Consider the following 21,362-nt stretch of genomic DNA (forward strand, 5'->3'; position numbering starts at 1 on the left):
AAATTGAGATTATTTTCTGTGAAGTCTACAAGTGATTCAACAAGCCAGACATTCAAATTACACTAGTCAAGTATGTTCTTACTTGAAATCCCCATCCTATGCACTTTCCATTTCTATGCTAACATCTTCACTATCCCCAGTAAAATTTCCAGTCTAAATTTCCATTCATGGAGAAGACCTAAGCTGCTTGTCAAAGTCTTTCTCTTTCTCTGTCTTAATTTCTATATCCTTTTTCTGACAAACTTCTGGGCTTTTGAGAACCATTACAGGTTCTGTAGTGCCTGTTACAAAAAGACGTTCATAAAGTAAAACCATCCAGTTTTTCAGGTTCTTTCTGCCATCCCAAAACATACCTCTTGCCTCCTTCCCTGGCTGTGCTTGTGGCAGAAACATAACACTGCCCAAAAGTGAGCACCTATGGGCACAAATCATTCCAAAGTTCGGTGGGCTTGAGCGGATATCTGTAATGGAGCAGTCTGGGATATCTTCAGAGAATGTCTGAAAGGTTTCTTGGGGATGATCTGGCTTCATCAACTATCTGGCAAAAGAGAGTAATTTAGTTACCTAAGAACTGATCAGCAAATGGCGTGAGAAATCCAGTCAAATCAAAATTCTAGGTTGATCCAAAAACTGGTTACAAAATTACCAACTCAGTAAAACAATTGTACTATGGATCGAAACACAGATGGTGAGGATTTCAATAGATAAACCAGTTTGTCACATTTAGGATGTTAATTTAGTCACAATCCTGCAATTCTTAGCTACGTAAGGAAACTAACAATCTGAGAAAGAAATGCTTACACTGCAACCAGATTCCTCTTGTGTATTAGGGTAAAAGGATCTAAGTCTGTACTGTTTGATGCTGAAGTTGTTGTGCACAAGTCATGTGAAATTTTTAAGCAAAAAAAGTAGAAAATGCCTTGTTATTAAAAAAAACCAAAACAAAACAACAAAACAAAAAAAAAACCCTGATTTTGCCAAGATTAGTGACCAGCATCTGAAAGATTATGGAATTGTTTGAGTTGGAAGGGATCTTCAAGATCCTCTGCTTTCAACCCCTCTGCTATTGGCAGGGATACCTTCCACTAGACAAGGTTACTCAAAGCCTTATGAACACTTCCTGAACACTTCCAGGAATGAGGCAAAGATGGGTTTATTATCTCTTTGGAGACCTGCAGGATATAGACCTTGACCTCACATCAGATCTATAAAGGTTTACAGCTGATGTTCATAAGAGATGTGTGTGTCACATGCTGTTCTGGGGCTCTTACATGGATGGCTCTACTATCTGTGTGTGCACATTAATTCATGTTTACCCTTTTGGACCAAACACAAAACTTCAGACATTTTGTCATATTTATCGGTTTATTTTGATAATGTTTTTTTCTCTGTAATAAAGATTTCGGATTTTTTTTAATAAAGAAGGAAGTACTCACTGTATATGAGAAAGAAATATTCTCTGTAATGCTATATGTTGTTCTCAGTTTTTATTAGTACAGAGAAATATAATAAATTGCTAGTGGTTCTGTAAGTTTGAATTATCTGTTAGTGTTGGTTCCACCAGCTGTAGAAAATTTTTGTCTTAGGAGAAGTCAGTAAAGGTTGGGACTAGATTTTATCTCTGATACAGAAGGAAGAATGGGGTTTGAGGTTGGGATTTTTTAGGCATTACTTTGCTAATTTTTTTTGGTAAAAAGGGGCACTTGATATCTTTCTGTCTTGTTACTAAATATATTCCTGCAATTTTTGTTCTTTCAACGACAAAAATAAATGTATAAGCCGGTTTACAGTGTTCGTGTGAATAAGCAGCAGCCTTCTGAAATTACCAACTCACTATTTACTTACGGTGTCTCTGAAAATGACCCTATGGTGCTCCCTTTGAAGCCCATGGTATAAATTCAGGTGCAAAAGATAGTGATTAACAGAGTAAGAATGGAGTTTGGTTTATCCCGTGATTTCAAAATTATTCAGTGATCTCAAAGTGCAAAGTCGTTAGCTAGAGCCATCCTAGGGGTCTCCATGGTCACAATAATCAATAGCAAAAGACACCTGGGGGAGTGGCTCTCACCATCTTCAAGAGCTTCTTTATGAATGGCCACATCTCCCTGCAGAGCTGCGACCCCTCTGTAGCAGCCAAAGCAAGGAATGGGTTCAGCTATGTCAAAATGACTTGAAATTAATGAATGGGCCATTTCACATGTCTGATGGAGAAAACTACCAAAAACTATACCAAGGACAGACGTTTTTATTGATTTTTTTTTTTTCTTTTTGGACCAATACACTCTTTTTTTTCTTCCCATTTGGAAAACCAACAAGAATTAAAAAGGTAGGAAAAAAAAAAAGAAAATAATAAGACAATATTAGAGGCTTTCTGGTTGTACTGCCACCAGAATTGCTTGGGAGGCCACTGGGAAGTCCTCCAGATCTTGCTGAGATCTCCATTGCATATAGATCTATGAAATAAACTTGTAAATATGAAAACCACAATAGCAAAAGCAGAGTGAAATTAGTCAGATATGCCCAGGTTCTCCTGCAGGTCCATATATCTTGCCTGCCAGCCCATAACTGGGGGCAGATGTATGGCATGGCTCTAAGCAAAGAGACAAACAGAAGTTCTGTAAAACCCATGCTGGCATTCCAAGGCCGTGAATTCACTGAGCCATCCATTGTTTCCTCCTGGGTCAGTGCATGACATGTCACGCTCTCTGAGAGGAGCTGGGATGAGACCCTGCCATTCTTTTGACTTGCCCTCTTCCTAAGAATCTCATTATGAACCTGAAGAGCTTGGCTAATGGAGTTTACAGTGACAGAGTCTTTTATAGTGCTATAAAGGCTTTTAAGATGTACTTCAGGGGCTTCTAATTCTCTCAGCAACACAGTAAATATAATGAACGTAAAAATTATCCTTGCAGATGTTGTGGTGTCAGTAACAATAACAAAATCTCAGCACGGCACAGGACCGAAATAGCATCTGGGATTTTGATTCACTCAATTTAATCACACAATGTTTGAGCATTTATGGTTTTACAGTTTTTGTTTATTGATTTACAGTATTTTAATGAGATTACTGTGAAAACATATATGCTGAATTGCTACTTATATGGGACATATACCAATGCCCATCACTTCCCTCATTGCTTTCTACAGAGTGCTAATTTGCAGCCCTCTGGAGCTCACAGGAGGATTTAACATTAAACAGTCTGCTGCTGAGTATGAGAGGAAGGAGACGACTAATAACTGTTTCCTAAACCCATCAAAAGACCATGAAACCTTCTAAGACTTTAAAATAAAGGAAAATAAAAAATACAGAATGAAGCCATTTATATTTCTCCTGATTTAAAACCGAGCAGGGAAGTATTAGCAAAGCAATGCACTGATCTATCGGTCACTACTCAGGTGATTTCCAAAGAATTCTGCTTATAAAAGTAATTTGTTGCCTTGTGGCCTACACAAAAGTGCCAATAATTTCAAATATGTGAGCAAGATGCCACAGAGAAGCAAACCTTCCCAAATCCATGCACTGGAGCACATACACAAATGCAGCAAAAGACTTGTGAAGGTTTTTCCATCTAAAAGTGAGGTATCTGTCATCTAAAAGGTATATTATCATCTAAAAGTGAGGACTGTCCAGCTTGGGAGCTGGACAGTCACACATCACTGACTTCCATGTCAGGTGATGATTCACATGACCTACCAAAACACCACCCAAACCTTACACAGAGGTACTCCTCTCTCTATTCTGTCTCTCCCCTTTAGCATCTCCACTGGCTTCAGCAGGGGCTCATCCATTGCCTGAAGCTATTCTTCACTTTTGGATGGCTAAAGTTAGGGGAAATGTATCCCTGCTTCGGGCAGTAAAGAGGCAACAATATGAGCCAATATGAAGAATAAAATACTCTATAGACTTTCCGAAAAATGTACTCCCTTTTACTCGGTGACCAGGTACCTGGGATAAGCAGTACAGGTACCCATTTCCTGCAAGTGAACAGGTCTGTCCTTAGGAGATGTCTGATTCAGAGATCTCCTGAAAGCCACCTGTAGCAATCCAAGATTTCCCCCAGGATTCCATGAAATAAGTGCTCAGGGTGGTCTGTGGCCATGCCTAGTGCAGGGCACCACTGCCAGGACTGTGCCCACCACCAGCACCACTGCTGCTCCTAATGCCTGTCAAAAACCTCTTGTAAATGCTTGGATCAAAGACAGGAAGAAAAAAGGCTGCTGGGAAGATTATTTAATTTGTGAGTTTGTCAGTTTCACCTGAGTGAGTATTTTTTTTTTCCTGGATTCTCAGATGCCTCTCATTATAGAAAGGACACCATGAAAGCCAAGGTTTTGCAGAAGACTTGACAGTCTTTGCCCCACAGTATTCTAAAGCACAGCAACCCTTGTCCTCTCAGCAGTTCCCATCACACAAGCCATGAACCCCTGCTCACACCAAGGGCAAGGCTGACCCCCAGGTGCTGTCAGTCAATGTAATCCCCTGGCACGTACAGCGATTGCTGCCAGCTGGACAAGTGGTCAGACCCACACTGTGCTTGGGAAAGACAGGGAACACACAGGAGCAAAGAAAGTCTTGGGCATTAATTTTTGAGCAATTTTTGATCCTTACAATGCTGTAAATTTAGAGAAATTTTTGTTCCTAGCATTGTAAATTTTGAGAAATTTTTGTTCCTTACATGGCTGGAAATATTTTCTTTCTCTCTTCCAGCGTGCTTGGCCAGACAGCAGTTCTGAGTCAGACTTTTTCTTATACACCCTTGTCCTTTACATCTTTCAGGTGACCCAGAATGTATTACCATGGCAGGCTGAAATTTCCCTGCCACTGCTTGATCTGGCACTCCTTCAGCTGTTCAGGGGCTCCAGGCATAACCTCTCTCCCTTTTGTAATGTTAATGCACACTTTGTGCTCTGGCCTCTGAGTTTGCTCTGTGTAGTTGGCAGTATTAGACTAAATCAAGCTTTCTTGCTCTCCAATGAATATGTATTTGGAGGAGATTTTTTTCTCTTGTGCTGGTTCAGAATAGTCAACAGCAGGAGTAAAGCACTTTTTATTTCTTCACAGATTAAACCTACAGGCTTTCTTAGTTCCACTTTCTAAGGGAGGTTTGCTAGCAGTATCAGCTGGTCCAGTTTGCCATCCCTTGATGATTTGAGAACATCATTATTAATATTACAGCTGCCAGAGAAGCAGAATATACCTTTGTATGCCCTCCTTTGGGATGTTAATCCATTCAGAAAGCAACTCTTCAGCTGATAATTCAGTAGTGTCAGACTTTTCACTTTAAAGGCAATGATTCAGTCTAACATTTTATTTTTTTCTGTCATATAACAACATTTCATTTGTATGCTGCTCTGTGTAGGTAACATTACTAAACAACCACTTTGGTGAGAAGAGAAAGCAGGCATGTCAAGGAATACAAGGAATTTGTGATTATTTAGATTTTTCATCATTCTTTTTTTATGTTTAAGAATGTCAATTCCTTTACTGTAAAAAGGGAAACAAAAGGAAATGTCAGCTATTACTATGAACAAAGGATAATTTACTGCAACCATGAGTTTCGGTATTATTTCTTAGTCAGAACATCCCATGAACAACAAATTTCAGTATCTACTGACATTAGCAATAAAGGCCACCCCAGGCAGAGCATTTATTTCAGTCAAGTATTATGCATTCTTAAGCTGCCAAACAGGAGATCTGTTAGAAAAAGAAGCTGGGACATTATGACTGCTACATACTGATATAGCACAATAAGAGTCTCAAGAAAAAATTAAATGTATTTCAAAATAATTGAAATTGTTATTATTCTGAGTGGGCCTTGCACTCTCCTTGAGTAGTTCTTATGTTGAAAGTTCTTACAGTTCAGCAAAGGAAATAGGTTAATGGATGTAAACAGCTAGGTCCTTTTTATTAAAATACTCCTGAGGAGTTTAATCCCTGAAAGAAAATAGTAAGAAAACACTTTCTTTTATTTTTTCTCTTTTTTCCTTTTTTTTTTTATTCTAGCTTTACATATACAAATATTTAGCTTTCCACATACCATTTCTAGATACATACTTCCTTTGATGTCTCAGTGCTGGGACCTAAATTCTTTGCTGATTCATAGCCTGTCAAATCAATGCAGCAATTGCATGTAAACTATTGCATTTCAAAGGCTTGTCTGTCCCAGTCTTGCAAGCTCAGCTCTATGTTAATGTAAGAAAATTATTAGTTAGTCTCTTATGTATTCTAAAGTATCTCATCCATGCTCCCCAGGGCTGGGGGACATATTCCCACTCACCATTGAGCTTCTTGGGGTGGAGAAAGTACTACATAGGACTCTTTAAACCTTCTTGGTGAAATTTCACAGTTGTTACTCATAGATTGATATGGTAGGAGAATCCCTACTTATTTTGTTTTCTTTGGGCCAAAATTGTCATCACTTTTTGATATTTCCTTAAAAATACATTTTCAACTCTCAGGACAGAAGGAAGAGGTTTTGTACAATACCTATAGTTCATCAAGTCACACCAGAAGATGCAAAGAAAGTCACATCAGAAGGATGCTTCACCCAGTAATACCTGAAGCTCTGCTTAAATTTCACTGGGAGAGGTTTCTTAGTTCTGGGAGAATACTCTTTCACTCTGTTAGAACTGTTCCAGATATATATAATATATAATTAAATATAATTATATATTCCTTTTCTGAGAGAGCCAGAAATACAGCAACTCACGGACAGGGAAAGAGGCTGCCCCCCAAAACCTGATGGCTAAAGCTGCCATCTCAGATGTTGAAAATCTTAATCCCACAGGCCAGCTCCAGTTCTGTCAGAGAGCTTGCTGCAGACATCACATGTAAGGGAAAATTGTATATTGTACACAGTAAAGTGCACTTCAGAAGATTTTATTTCCTCCCTTAACATGTCATTCAAACATTCTATCTTGACCTAAATCCAGCACTAAATTACCCATCTCTTTTAATGGTGTGTGGTACTCTGGGAGCAGTTAGCTTAAAAATCAATATTTTTTTTTTTTTGTAGGACTTCTGTAGAGAAAATATACCACTACAGATATTTTTAGCCAAATGCTGGTACTTGGTTCTCCTATTTTATCCTTATGTGGATGGATTTCAGAATCTTAAAATATTTATGCAGAAAACAGAACTGGCCACTGTGAAATAGATTTAATTTACTGTCTGAAAACCACTCACATGTTCTTAAATACTCTATGTTATCGACAAATTTATAGATAGCTGTCATTTTAACATGCCAGGTTAAAGAAATGCTAAAGCTATTATTACACACATTTATAATGTTTCTGGGGAGTATAATTGAGCCATCAGGATAATTATGGGCCTCATTTTCCCTTCTCCCTAGCTGCCTACAATAACCACTGGGTTGGTTTGATGTCTCTTTGGTTTAGCGCAGAAAACACTGAAACAGTTAAATACCACTGCTGGACTCCAGTGTGAAGCAGCAATGAACTACTGCCAGTGATCAAAGGATGAGGGCAGGGGGAAGAACCAGCCTCCTTCCAGCACACAAGAAAAGGCATTGCTCCCTCTGCTCCTCATGAAAATCCAGGTCTATCCAGAAATATTCCCGTGCACATGTGATGGAAGGAAATTGGGGAGAAGTCGTGGAAGCAGGTGGAGGAGCCATCACTGAGTCTAATAAAGTCTCTGGGCTGAGCCCAGGTCAGTGACACCAGTGGCCAGCTCTGACAGTGGTCAGAGATATTAAACTCCTTTCTTCTTGTTACCCAAGTGTCATCTCAAATGTGTTGCTTAAATGGTTACCATTCTTCAGAATTTGCTTAAAGAGTTGGTTCTCTCTAATTAGCTGCCTTTTTTGTATCCATGAAAGATGACTTCTCATGTATATACATATACCCATCCCCACTTAACTAATATCTAATTTCTAAACGTGTGTTTAAATCTCCACACTTGGTAAACCAGCCTTTAACTTTTGCTCTCCTTAGTAGTATATATATTCTCAACAAGATTATAAATGGGAAAGAATTTTTTTAAACTGAAAACATGAAACTAGAAAAAAAATCTGCATGTGAAATACCATGAATTATTGCACTTTGCTATTTTGAAAAAAAAAAAATGAAACACTGAAGCAGAAGGAGACTGATGGAATTGTATATTACATTCACTATAAAAGTGTAAATTGGGTCTTTGAATGTCTCCATGTAGTTTACACAAAACATCCTGTAACCTGTGCACCTCAGAGGAATTTAATTCCATTTCCATGTAACAGAATAGGGGGAGCTTCATACACGATTATTATTCAATAAACCTTTTCTTTGGTGTACATTAAATAATGCAGTGATGGGCAATATGATTTTACTCTTCTGAACATGCTCTTAAACAGACCAAAATACACAATGTGATAGACAAAAAAAATTTAAATCCAACAGCAACATTGTTCTAAAGCACATAGAGTTCATATACATGTGGCCAACATGAGCACTGAAGCAGAAAGTTAAATCACTTAACAATACCTAATTTATGCTCTTTCACCCACAGGTCATCACCTAACCATCACTACAAGTATTTCTTTCAACAGACCACAAACTGCTCCACATAAATCTGTGCACAGCTCTGGGCTGTCCGCAGGCAAGAAAGGGTGCAGATGGTATGAATTTGGGAGGACCTAAATTAATTCCCAGAAAGATAGATCCTCCTTCGTAATTTATTGCATTTATGTGTATGACTCATATATTTGCAGAACAATAAATGTACTTAAAAAAGAAAAAAACCCAGTGACATTTTCCATACTCTTTTGCTTATTAATGTCTTTGAAAAAGCACCTGATATCCATAAAAATAATTTAAATGCATGTTGCACATTATCACATCCTCAGTATGCTCAGGATATTCCGGTCTGTCCATTTTTGTGTAATGGCTTCACATTTTTAAGAGAAATTAATCAATAAAGAGAGGTGAACAGATAAAATAGTATCAGGGTGAGATCCAAATTTCAAAACACTTTCCTACTATAACATCATAAATAGAAATGAATATTGCATGAAAAATTCAAAGGCCCTGGAATTTCGCAAAAAGATCCATCTGGAATTTCATACAGTCAAGCTATAAAGAATCAGAAATCCTGCTTTAGTTTAAACACATTTTAACTTTCCAGTAGGGAGGTTATCAGCACATGAAGGTAAGAAAGGTATCCTTTTCCAAAGGAAAAGCAAACCCCTACCTATTATCTGTTATCTATGATCTACTTGTCCCATGATGTATTACCTTCTTCCTTTATAATGTACTTACAGCTGTGTCATAGAGGATACTAAAAAAGCAACATAAAATATTACATATTAGTACAGGAAAGGAAGCAAGGAAGAACGCCTAGTGAGTTGCTTAAAAATTTATCTCCCAGACTAAGTTCTTTTGTTTTATTCTGGACTGAAACACTTCCAGCTTGTTTGCTCCAATAAAACCAGCTCAGGTCTTGGTAGTACCAGAACACAGGGAGATTTTAGGTTAAGGGACTGAAAATGCTACTGAGATTTGTGGTAGCACATTTAAAAGAGAGAAGGTTTTATTTTTACTCTAGACAGACTTTAATAGATGTGGTATCAGTGGGAAACATGTGCCATCTCTCCAACTGTCAAAGTCATTATACAGAGCTATTAAGATGCTAAATATTTCAGCATTTGGAGAAAAGAAGTTGAGCTGTTTATTTTCATTGTAAAAAGTCATTGAAAAGAAAGGGATGTGAGGTATCACTTACCATCTTGGCTGAGATAGCTAAATAACAGATGGCCCAGTGTAGGAGATGGGAAAAGCACACTGAATTACTTGTTCAAGCTGAAGAGGGAAGCTTTCATAAAAGCAAGACTTTGCTATGTCATGACCTTATCCTCCATCCTCAGTCCTTCATAAAATCTTTGCAACTCCTGTGGTGATCAAAATCAATGTGTTCACTCTTAAAATTTTGTATTTCTTATATAGCTTTCTTACTGCACCACAAAGGTTAAGGGAAATGTTGAGTGTTCTATTGCTGCATAATGAATTGCCACAAAATAATCTCAGTGCTGGATCTCACCTTGCTGCCTCGATGGAAGCACAGGGAGGAAAACAGGTGCTGGGACTCTGGTGCTGGACTACTGTCCAAAAGACAGATGTTGAAATGCCAGATATTTCTTCTGTCTTTGTGGTTCTGGCAAGCCAGGTAATTCCTCTGTATCTTAGTCATTCATGTACTAAATAGAAATCTGTTTAAATGTGCTTCTATGAGGATGGCAACCATCTCTCTTCCACATTCAGATGCCCTACATTTCATCCACATCCATTCACCCATCTGTTCTGTGTTCCCTGTTGGCAAGTGATGCTAAGCCTATGGGATGCAGCAGACACGGGTGGAGGTAAGGCTGTCTGTAGTGAGCAGAATGCCTCACACAGTGGATTTATAAGTACATCTTGAGCTCCTACTCATCTACTTCACTACAAGCACAAAATAGAATTTCAGTTTTACATAGCTGTGTTGCATATATATATATATTTGGGCACAGATGAAACATGAAATATGCTCCAAAATAAGTAATTTTCTCCTCACAGCAATGCTCTATGTAGGAAAAAAATATATATATTTATATTGGTTTTCATCAAACATGGTCCTTTCCCAAAAACTGAAGATCCTGGTCATATTTTTTTAAGTGTTCATCTGTTTCCTCAGTTTCCTTTCTATAACAATGATCCAAATTTTTCTGTCAGGGTAATTAAACTAACCTAGTTAGTGGTCAGAACTTTCAGTTCTTCTGCAAGATGCAAAATGAGCAGTTTGTCAAAATGAGGAGAATTTCATATTCAGGTGCCAGAGGAAGCCAAGCCCTAACTTTTCATGTACATTTAAATGGGCATTCAAGCAGTGACATGGAAATCAGTAAAGCAGCTATTAATGATCTGGTTCTATTAACAGTGTTCATTTGTATGGTAAGTGACCTGAGACAAAGAGGAAATGCAATTTTGGCTGCCAATACAATAAAAAATAACTGCTATTAGTGCTATATAGGAGTCATGATCAATTATACCTTTTATTTGCTCAATTCAGCTACACTGTAACCAATTAAATCTTTGTTTTGAATAAAGAAAGGAGTGCTGTGGATTTTACAAAACTGCCTTATGTACAGTTCCTTTAACTTATGCTATTAACATCACCTTGGTTACTGGAGTGATGGAGCTTATTCCTGACATGTTGTTTTTAGCTTTTGCCTTATTAGCCTAGTTTTCCAAGACACTTTTACCAGGAGAGGAAGTATCTCTCTTCTGGACATTAAATTAAACTCAGTTCACATCGCACAACACAATCACTTTAGCCAGTGACTAGAACATAACCTGATTCTGCCATCTTACTTTATGCTGAGTAGGAACTTATTTCATAAATAGTAATCAACCACCATATATGTATGTGGTTAAAATTATCTATTATGAAATTTATTATCACATTTTTTTAGTAACAGCTATTAATCAAAATGTTTAAGCCTATTATTCCATACAGTAGATTTATCCATTTCCTCAAATTGCTTTGAGTCTTAAAGAAAAGTGACCACAGAGAACTTTATTACCTCTATCACAATATTACCACTTTGTCCTTTTTTTACACTTGTGTTAAAGATGACATATCCTGCCCACTGGACAAACCCCTTGAAATCGGCTGAAAACTCTTGTGTCAAGAAGAAAAAATATATTTCGTTCCAAGTTTAAACAAGAAAAGTTTACAAAAACAATTTAATTAATTTAATTCCTTGCCCAAATCTGTTCTTCAAATCTCACTGAAAGAACTAAAAGCAGACTCTGATTGTAAGCAGAAACTGAATTCTTTATTTCTAGATGGTTCTGGAACTGTGCTAATCCCGATCCTTATGCTTTTCAATCAAATACAAAGATGGATATTTTATTGTGTCTTTTTGTCTTGGTTTGAAAAGACAGGTGTCTGCTAAGGAAGGCAGGAACCTCCCTTGAAATGGAAAAATGTAAAACTCACCCCCCTCCAAATTATTATAATCTTGAAATCAAGGAGCTCTCAGGCCCTTGATATGGGAATAGGAATAAAAGTTCTTTACTAGGAAAATTAAAATTAAACTCCCGAAGTACAAAAAAAACAAAAAACTGCCAGAGTCAGAATACAGCCTGACCCTGTTGGACCAGGTGTTGGTAGCAGTCTGACTAAACAGTGGCTGCAGTCCTCCTAGAGTGACAGATGTGGTTCTGTTGAAGCAGTAATCCTGTAGAAGGGTGTAGTTTTCCTCTGAAGGTCCAGTGATGATGTAGATGGGTCTGGTCTTCCTCTGGGAATCCAGTGGAGAAAGGCTGACTGTGATATTCTAAGTGTCAGATTATATCCAGGTAGGAATGCTTGGCTCCTCCCCCTGGGTGGAGCATGTCACAGTGGGATGATGTAATTTTATCAGTCATGCAGTGAGACTCAATGGCCCATTAACAGAAAATATTGCCCTGGAGGGAGGCACTGCCCCAGCTGGTTTTAACAGCTGGTAAAAGAATACAAACTTTCTGTTTCATCTTGCATTGCAACCCAAGACACTTTTTCAGTAGCAAATCTTTATACACCTACAGCCCAGAGGAATAAAGGGAGATGTTGACTGTAGCTAGCAAATAATTCTCAAAGACTAAGGGATGGGCAGCTGAGGAGCAGGCAGTGGAGTGGAGTGTGTTGAGGGGATTGAGGAGGACGGCCAAAAATAGAGGAATTCAGAAGCAGGAAAGTGGGAGGACTGGAAATGGGAGGACAGTGAGCATGGGGAAAACAGTAAAGAGGTTTAATCACAGGTTTTGAGGCAAGATACACAGTTGAGGCTGAGTGGATCTGGAAGCAAATCAGAGAACCCTTCGTTCCCATGGTTTTCTCTACTTAAATTTTTGAAGGAATGAGCAGTTTAGAAGCATGGGAGAGTGCAGAGAAAGCATGAGAAGGCTGCAAGACTAAGACCAGGTCCCCTTGAAGGCTTATCCTTGTAGGTCCATCTACCTTGATGAGAGTGCTAAAGTTGATGCAGCTCTCTGCTTTTCCCTGACATGAAGTCATGACATGATCTACCAGCTGACATTGAATGTACAAAGGCTTCAAATGGCAAAACTTTCAATTACTGCTCCAACACAGGCTGAGGAGCACCAAGAAGAAATAACAGTTCTGTGTCACCTGCACAGCAGGCTCAGCAGGTTTTGGACCAAATCTTTGAGAGGAATCACTCTTTACTCCTACTGTCATCAACTAGCCAAAAGTCAGTGTCTTTTCGCCTCTCCCTTTTTTACTAGTAAAGGCATTTCCCTTTAAATATTTTATTCAGGACCAATTCCTGGAAGGACCCCAGACTCCAGCACTTGAGAAGATTGACAGCTGAATGTCACACTAGAGTCTCAGTTTGAAGAATGCTTAGCCATAGCCAAAAGTCTGTGCATCCATAGGTGCTCTCACTGGAATATATTTCCATCTACAGTACTATGACCACATACCTTTGTCATGGTTTCTATGGATTAGGAGTCAGCCACTCAAAAATAAAATTATCTATTAAAAATATTTTCCTACCTTGTATCTCCTTCTGGCTAAGTAAGTACAAGCTAAAAGAATCAAAGCTACATTTTCTTCCTGAGCTCAATTTGGTTTTCAGTACTCACCACTAATGAAATATCTAGAAGTGATTTATTAGAACATACCAGCTATATTTAAGCAGCAGCCAAAACAATTACATTTAATTAAAATTAAGGTCAAGGAAACACAACAAACTAATGTGGCACTTTAGACATCAGCATGGAATAGGTGCTTTGTTGGTTAGTTATCAATTATGTACAGTAAACACAGTAAATGTGTTCAGCAGGAAATTCTCAGTGAAATCATTTCAAGCAAGCAAATAAATGCTGGGCCCGAATTTATTTTTTTTTTTCACTTTCTCTGGATTTAAAATCATCCTACACACTGTGCTGTTCTTTCTATCCTTAATCTACTTCAGTGATTTATTCTTTTTCCTTGAGGAAAAAGTATTCTGCCAGAAGCTCTCACTGGAGAGCTAGAGAAATGTGAAATTGTGGGGGAAGGGTTTTGCTTTTATTGTGTTGTTTCATCTCTTCACCTTGAAATCACAAAAAGTCTTCTCATCACAAGCCTTAGGCTAATTGGACTGTGATGGGTATTTGAGAATCTTCTACATGGCTGCACACCAGCAAGCTTGGAAAAAAGGGTTTGCCATGAAAGGTTTAGTTGTTTAGTCCTTTGAGTAGCAAAGATTGCACAACTGTGATTTCCTTTGTGTTTGTTCTCAGCAAAAGCCATTGCTTACAAAGGTATCTTTAGAACTAGGCACATTCACTCTGTATATTTATTTAACTAGACAAATACCTTAAGGCTTGATGTCAGTTTTCTCCTAAACTCCTTGATGATCAGAAGAAAAGGGTACTGTATGAATAAATACCACTCTGAGTGTCCCCTGACAATGGGGATTCAGCCATGTCCAGAATTTCTTCAAGTTCCTCACATCTGAAGCCAAGATGATGATCTGGCAGTGCTGTAAATGGCTGTGGGATGTGACCTTCAGCTTCCCTGGATGCTTTGTTTCCCGTGACTCAAAACAAAGCAACAAACAGGAGCCCTGCCAAATATTATTTTTCTTTTCACCCCTACTTGTAAAAATAAGTGTGGAAATAATATAGAAATAGGTTCTCCTGCAGCCTCTGCCTGTCAGGCAGAGGCAGCAATCACATCCACATCACCCAGCAGAGTACACTGCAGAGAGCCTCAAGCTCACAGTGCGTGGTCTGGGTGCACCCACATGGAACAGCACACACGCTGTGTAGGAATCGTAGCTGATATGACAGCACCATTGCTTCTACTCAGCTAAAACCTGCCCCCCCAGCTCACCAATTTCCACCGCAGCTTCTAGCCCAGATATAAGAGTGCTCATCCAGCACTTGTGAGATTGATGCTGCTCTGGGGATCCCCATGCAGCCATCAGTCACATACACAGCCCCAGCAAAGTGCTGGAGCCTCCTGGTGATGTCACATCTTAAACAGCAATCTGGAAATTTCTCTCTGAAGCCTTAGATTTTTAGGAACACTGCATGAGGTTTTACAGACAAACACAAATAGAAAGCGAGAGCTTAGCAGAAGAGGACAGGGAAAAGGATGGCATATCCATTTACATTCACAGGGACAACACATTCTTTGAGGCCATGCCAGACTTCATCTGAATACAAATTAAAAAGCATTAGCATAGAAGCTGGGGCTACAGAAAGCCTAGCTAAAGAGCAACAGAGTCATTGCTGAGTATGTAGAGACTGTGGGGAGGAAAGTCACCAGTAAAGCAGGGATAGGACAGAGGGAAAAATTATCCCAACTGGGCAGTTTCTCTATTAGTGACCTTTTAGCTCTTCCTGTAAAAATAAGATACTGAAGGACCTAAACAGGCTTCAGAAAAACAGCAGCCCTTACTTACCAGTGGTAAAATGATTCCTGATACTGTCCTTGCTTATCCTGATCAAGAAAAAAATATCAGGATTAAATAAACCCCAACCCAATGATAAAACTGCTCCAAGCTTCAACTAGGACAGGCTTATCATCTGCTTTCTTCTGAAGATGGAAACAAGGTGATCATGTCTGCAGGCAGATCCAAACTAGACTTTGGTCCTTCAGATTATTTTGGGTGCTTCCATGTAACTCTCAAAATGTCAAAAGAGGGCAGCAACTAAGAGATGCAAGTGCACCTTATGCTGAACCTGGTGGTGTTTGGATTTGGTATCTGTCCTTTCAGCAGACCCACTTTATTCACTCCTCCAAGCCATCATTCACAATGTTGCAAACATTGTAAATTCTCTATGTGATTCTCAAATGTTCGAGGAAAAAAAGAAGACAGATCAGAGAGTCTGGAAGGGATCTCTAGGGATCACCTGACCTAACCCTTCTCATAGCACATCCAGTTTCAGTGTTACTCTGGGTTTTTCAGGCATTTGTCCACCCAGGTCTTAACCACCTCTGAGGATGGAGGCTTTGAAGCCTTTCTGGGCACCATCCCATTTTCTGACTTCCCTCATATTAAATGTTTCCCTTCTGTATACTTATGTTTCCTGCATTGTAGTTGTGTTTGTTGCCTCTCATCACCCAGTACCTCTAACTAAACTTTTGAAGAAAACTGTTAGATTCCCCCAAAGCCAGCCCTGCTCCAGGCTGACCAAGCCCAGATCCCCCAGACTCTCCTTACAGGGCAAGCTCTTCAGTCCCACAGTCTTGGGGGCTTCCCCTGAACTCCCTCCAGCTTGTCAATATCTTTCCTCCACTGCAGACCAAAACTGGGCACAGCTGTGATCTCAGAAGTTCCAAAAAGAGAGGAGGAATCATGTGCCTTGAGTTGCTTATGGCTAGGGCTTGTCAGCTTGAGGAGGAGAACCATGACAGAGTTTTATGAGCTCTCTAAGACTGTGGGTAAGCTGAATGCTGAACAGTTGCTTATTAAATCTTGAAATGCAAGAGGTATTTGCTGAAACTAGTTTTAAAAATATCAGTGTAAAACAGTCAAAAGAAAGTACTTCTACACACAGCAGGTAGTGAATTTGTAAACTTTGCTGCCACAGGAATCTGAGGAGACAGCATCAGCAGGATCACAAAGTGATCAGATAAATTCATGAACAGAAGATGCTAAAAGTGCTGGGTAGGGATGTACACACTGCTGCTATTCCAGCTGCAATACTTGTAGCTGCTGGGAAAGACAAAGAGACATGGGAAAGCAGTGGGGCTTTCATGCTGTCCCTGAATGGCCTCTTCTCTGGTCACTGTTGGAGGCAGATGGACCTCTGGCCACTTCAGGTTCTCTTGCTCATCTGAGCCCTGTGGGAGGCTACTGAGATGACACTAATTAAATTAGAGACCTGGGGACAGTAACTGATGTTCTCTTACATGAGAGATCGATCTTGCCATGCTGAGAATCATCAGAAGTTACAAAAAACCGTATCCAAAATTGATGACCCAGAGAAGTTAGACCAGAAAACCATAAGGTCCAGCTCAGGAGAGGATTTACTGCTAATCATTTCCATGGGCTGCAGGAGGCTGACAGCCCTGCAGGATGTGGTCCTAGAGGTAGGGATGGTAAATCAAGCATAAACAATTGACCATCATCTCCAAAAAACAAATAGAAATCAGTAGCACAAATATTGAAAACTAAGTGAAACAGATCAGAATATTAAGCCACTTAAGCTCATTTAAATGTGCAGATGTGGAGGGGTTTAACATAGAAAGTTTTGATAACATATTTGATAACATATCTTACTTGGGTATACTTTCCTTTTATTTTCTGTTGTCAAACAGTTCAAGACCCTTTTTCTTAAAATCAAAATCATTAAAATGTGGTGCATGATATTTACAAATAGCTATCCTCTGTGGATTTGAAAAAGCAAAATTAAAATTTCCCATTTAAAAAAAAAAGCAAAGCAAACAAACAAAACAAACCCCCCCCAAAAAACCCCAACAAATCAACAAATTTGTTATGTGACCTGTAAACAACAACAACAAAAAAATTCATTTACTTTCTGCTGTTATAGTAATTGCTTATTCTTTGAATACGTAGTCACCCTGGGACATGGGTGTTTAACCTTCATTTGCAAACTTCAGACACTTTAGGATGTAGGCTATGTAATATAACAGCAGAGAGAACTGAAATAGTAAAAATTCCATGCAGGATAGAAGAATCTGAAAGTTTCCTCTTCACTAGTTATTCCTACAGAAATAAACACAAAGAACTTCTTTCTTAGGTAGGTCTAAACAAATTGTGTTCAATAAGTGAAACCTAAAAACGCTCTAGAAGGGCAAATATTTCTCTAATAGAAACACACAGCTCCACTTCCATGATGAATAGCTCAGCTGAGGAGCTTTTAATAAAGGACAATGTCAAGATATGTCAAGAACACAGCACAAAGGTAAAAGAAGATAAGTTGGAGTTTCCCTATGAGAAAGACACTGGACAAGGAATTATAAAAATGTAATTTTTCTGAATGTACCTTGGCATTAAGATAATGAATAAGTTAAGTGTGGTTATAAAATAACTTTCTGGAACCAAAACTATGTCTTGTGTAGGTCTGGTGTGACCTAGAAATTTGCCAGTCATAAAACTGAAGAATTTACTGGTCTTGGAGCTACTGGTGAACTTATGCTTTCTGGTATAGTTTAAATCTCTTCCTAAACATCAAAAAGACTGCTTTTTTGCTGGTTCAAATATACCTGGGAAAATGTTTTGGCCTTCATTAAAAAAGAAGTTAACTCAAAAACCACAGGAAAATAAAAAAATACCTTTTATTCTCAAAAAACAAAAACAAAAAACCAAAAAGCAACAACTTAAAGATTCCAGATACCAACAAGGTTGCTATGCTTGGAAGAATATTTAATACAACTGAATATAGATTTCATTCATCCCTTTCCAGGTACTATGATGAAAGTAAAGTTGATCACAGCAATATACTAAAAAGTATTAAGAAATTACTGATTTATGCTGATGTATGGCCACTGTTTGGCATTTCAGCTCACCCTGAAAGCAAAAAGTGCTTATTTAAACAGCCTATTTAGATTCTAATTTGTGCTGACCATTGCAGAAGTGGTTTAAAGTCCCCCATTCAGCCAAAGCCAGCTGAGAAAAGGCATCTGAGCTGTTACCATGAATCAGCTTGAGATAAATGAGCAGCTTGCAATTACATAAACATAAATAAAGAATTAGAATGAAAAAGAAGGTGGAATTATAACCCATAAGAAAGAAATGAGAAAACACTATAAAGTTGCAGTTCTCCAGGGAAGATGGGGTGGCCTGTCAAAGCTTCAATTCTGACAGTGCTTTGCAACCATCAATTACACGCTGCTGTGCCAAGCTCTTAGTACTGTCTTATCTATAGAGTAAACACCCTTCTTAAAATAAAATGAGCCATCAGTTTGAGAAATTTCCCTAGTTATAGCTGTGTCAGCCTGCTTAAGCTGACCTTTAGAGAATTCGCATGAGAATAAAGGACAACTTATTATTCAAAGAGCATTTTTGTGAACCAGAAGCTGCTGGTCTTAGACAAAAGCACAAGATTTCCTCCCAAGAGAACCTCTGAGGATTTGCAATGAATCATTCTCTTGAGTAGTTTATAATCTGACATCTGAAAATAGCTGGGGGAAAATTAATCCCTGGCAAAATTTCATCTTTGTACAATCAGGCAAAATTTGGCCCATTTGAGTGTTTCTACTGGACAATGCAGGGCAGGAATGAAAGGGTGGGGGGCATGCAATGGTGGAGAAACTAATTTGGCAAAAGGAAGGGGAGACAGTGAGGTTTGAGGAGGGGAATTTGTTGTGTATACATAGGCCAAATAGTCTTAGAATATGAGGCTTAATGGCAATGTTTGTAATATCAAAACAACATTAGTACTCCTTTTATTCTGTAATTTCAAATTAGTTTTCCAGGCTTAATGTGCTGAGTCTTGATAGCTTGCAAGGGGAAAATTTTCACCATCTATTCCCACTTTGCATAAAGCTCACGAACATGCTCTGGGTTTTGGGAAGAGATTTTGGGGCTCCAGGTTCCCACTACAGCACCTGACTAGAGCATGGTAGTAAATGGTAGAAAAAAGGTGACCACATTGAGTAAGGATTTTTGCACACCTTGTCTGTCACCAGAGAACTTATAAAACTTAACATCTTCATGCAAAGTGCCCTCCTGAAAAGCTAACTGTCTCACTGAAAGTATAAGGACATCCCTTGGCCCATGTGATTTTCTTTCTCTAGCTGAAAAAAAAAAAAAATAAAAAATTTTATTTTTGACTGATTATGACTAATGCAAGTGAAGAACATGAACCCTGGAATACAAGGGCGTAATGAGAAGTGATCAGAGAACATTCAAGCATTACATCTTGAATAAGCACCAACTTGATTTAGAGTGCATGGTAAATGGAAGGCAAATGGGAAGGAGGAGAAGGAATTTGGGAAGATAAAATTTCCCATGGACTATGTTTCCAACCCCAATTTTCTCTGACGTTTGTTAAACTAGAATAAGCAAATTTTTTAGGCTACTTGTTATTTTTAGACCCTTAGTATGAAAAGGGGTTAACTGACACTTGACATTGTTAATTTTCTAATTTTTCCTAAACTAGGCAAGGAGGAAAAGAAAAAGGGGGTGAGAGGAGAATTCTGTAGAACAGGAGGAACAAAACAAGGTAATTATAGCACTATTCCATTATTTCAGTGTCTATACTTAAGTATGTACAGTACAACAGCATTCTTTTAATGGGCAGAGAAACTCACTGTCCATTATTATTATAATGAGGAGTAATGGATAGTGATAAGACTATGGGAGTCTTCTCTCTGTACAGTGCCATTACAGGCATGAGTGCATAAATAGATTTTGATTGAGATAGTCCCTAGTAAATCACGACTGAATCTTTTTCCATGCCATTCGAAATAGCTTCAGAGTCTGTTTTTATCTTCAACCCATTATTTTGTGGTTTCTTATCTTTCATACTTCCCACAGGGTCACTGCCTCCATTGGGCATTCCTGCTCTGACACTGGACCCTCCAGGGGCTGCAGGTGGATCTCTGCTCCATAAGAACCTCCATGGGCTGCAGGGGCACAGCTGCCTCACCATGGGCTGCAGGGGAATCTCTGCTCTGGTGCCTGGAGCACCTCCTGCCCCTCCTTCTGCACTGACCTTGGGTCTGCAGGGCTGTTCCTCTGACCCATTCTCACTCCACTCTTTGACTGCATTTTCACAGGTGCTTTTACTTTTCTCATTTTAAATCTGTTATTCCTGAGGCACTACCACTGCTGCTGATGGGCTCAGCCTGAGCCAGCAGCAGGTCTGTCTCCCAGAACAGCTTTGTTGGACACGGGGGAAGTTTCTGGCAGATTCTCACAAAAGTCACCCCTTTAGTTCTGCTGCTACCAAAATCTTGCTCAAACTTAATACAGTGTCAGAAACTGTCAAGGACTGTCAAATGTGCCAGTAGAAGATAGAAAGGAATGAGCAGAATTTGGTCTGTCTTCACATTTCAGTTTCACCAGTGACCTATTTACTAACAGGAATATATATGCCATTACTAAAGAAGATAATGTTCTAGAAAACATTATGTCATTAAAAACCCAGCACAGAAAAACAGCTTGTTCTCAGTTTCAGGTTTGAGGTGAGTTACATTTCCTGAAATCAGTCCTTTGGGAAGAGGTATATCTGGATTCGGACTGAGCCACAGGATGAAAGACAGAGTGAACAGGAGAGGCTGGTTGCAAACACAGGGTGATAAACTCAGAGGAAAGAAGAAAAGCCTGTTTGCTTCCTGGAAATGAGAGACAGATGTTGAGCCACACGGTATGCTGCCCACCATGTCCAGAGGTATGCTTGTGTGTAGGCATCCATGA

Source organism: Parus major, chromosome 1, assembly GCF_001522545.3.
Source record: "Parus major isolate Abel chromosome 1, Parus_major1.1, whole genome shotgun sequence".
Taxonomy (NCBI): domain Eukaryota; kingdom Metazoa; phylum Chordata; class Aves; order Passeriformes; family Paridae; genus Parus; species Parus major.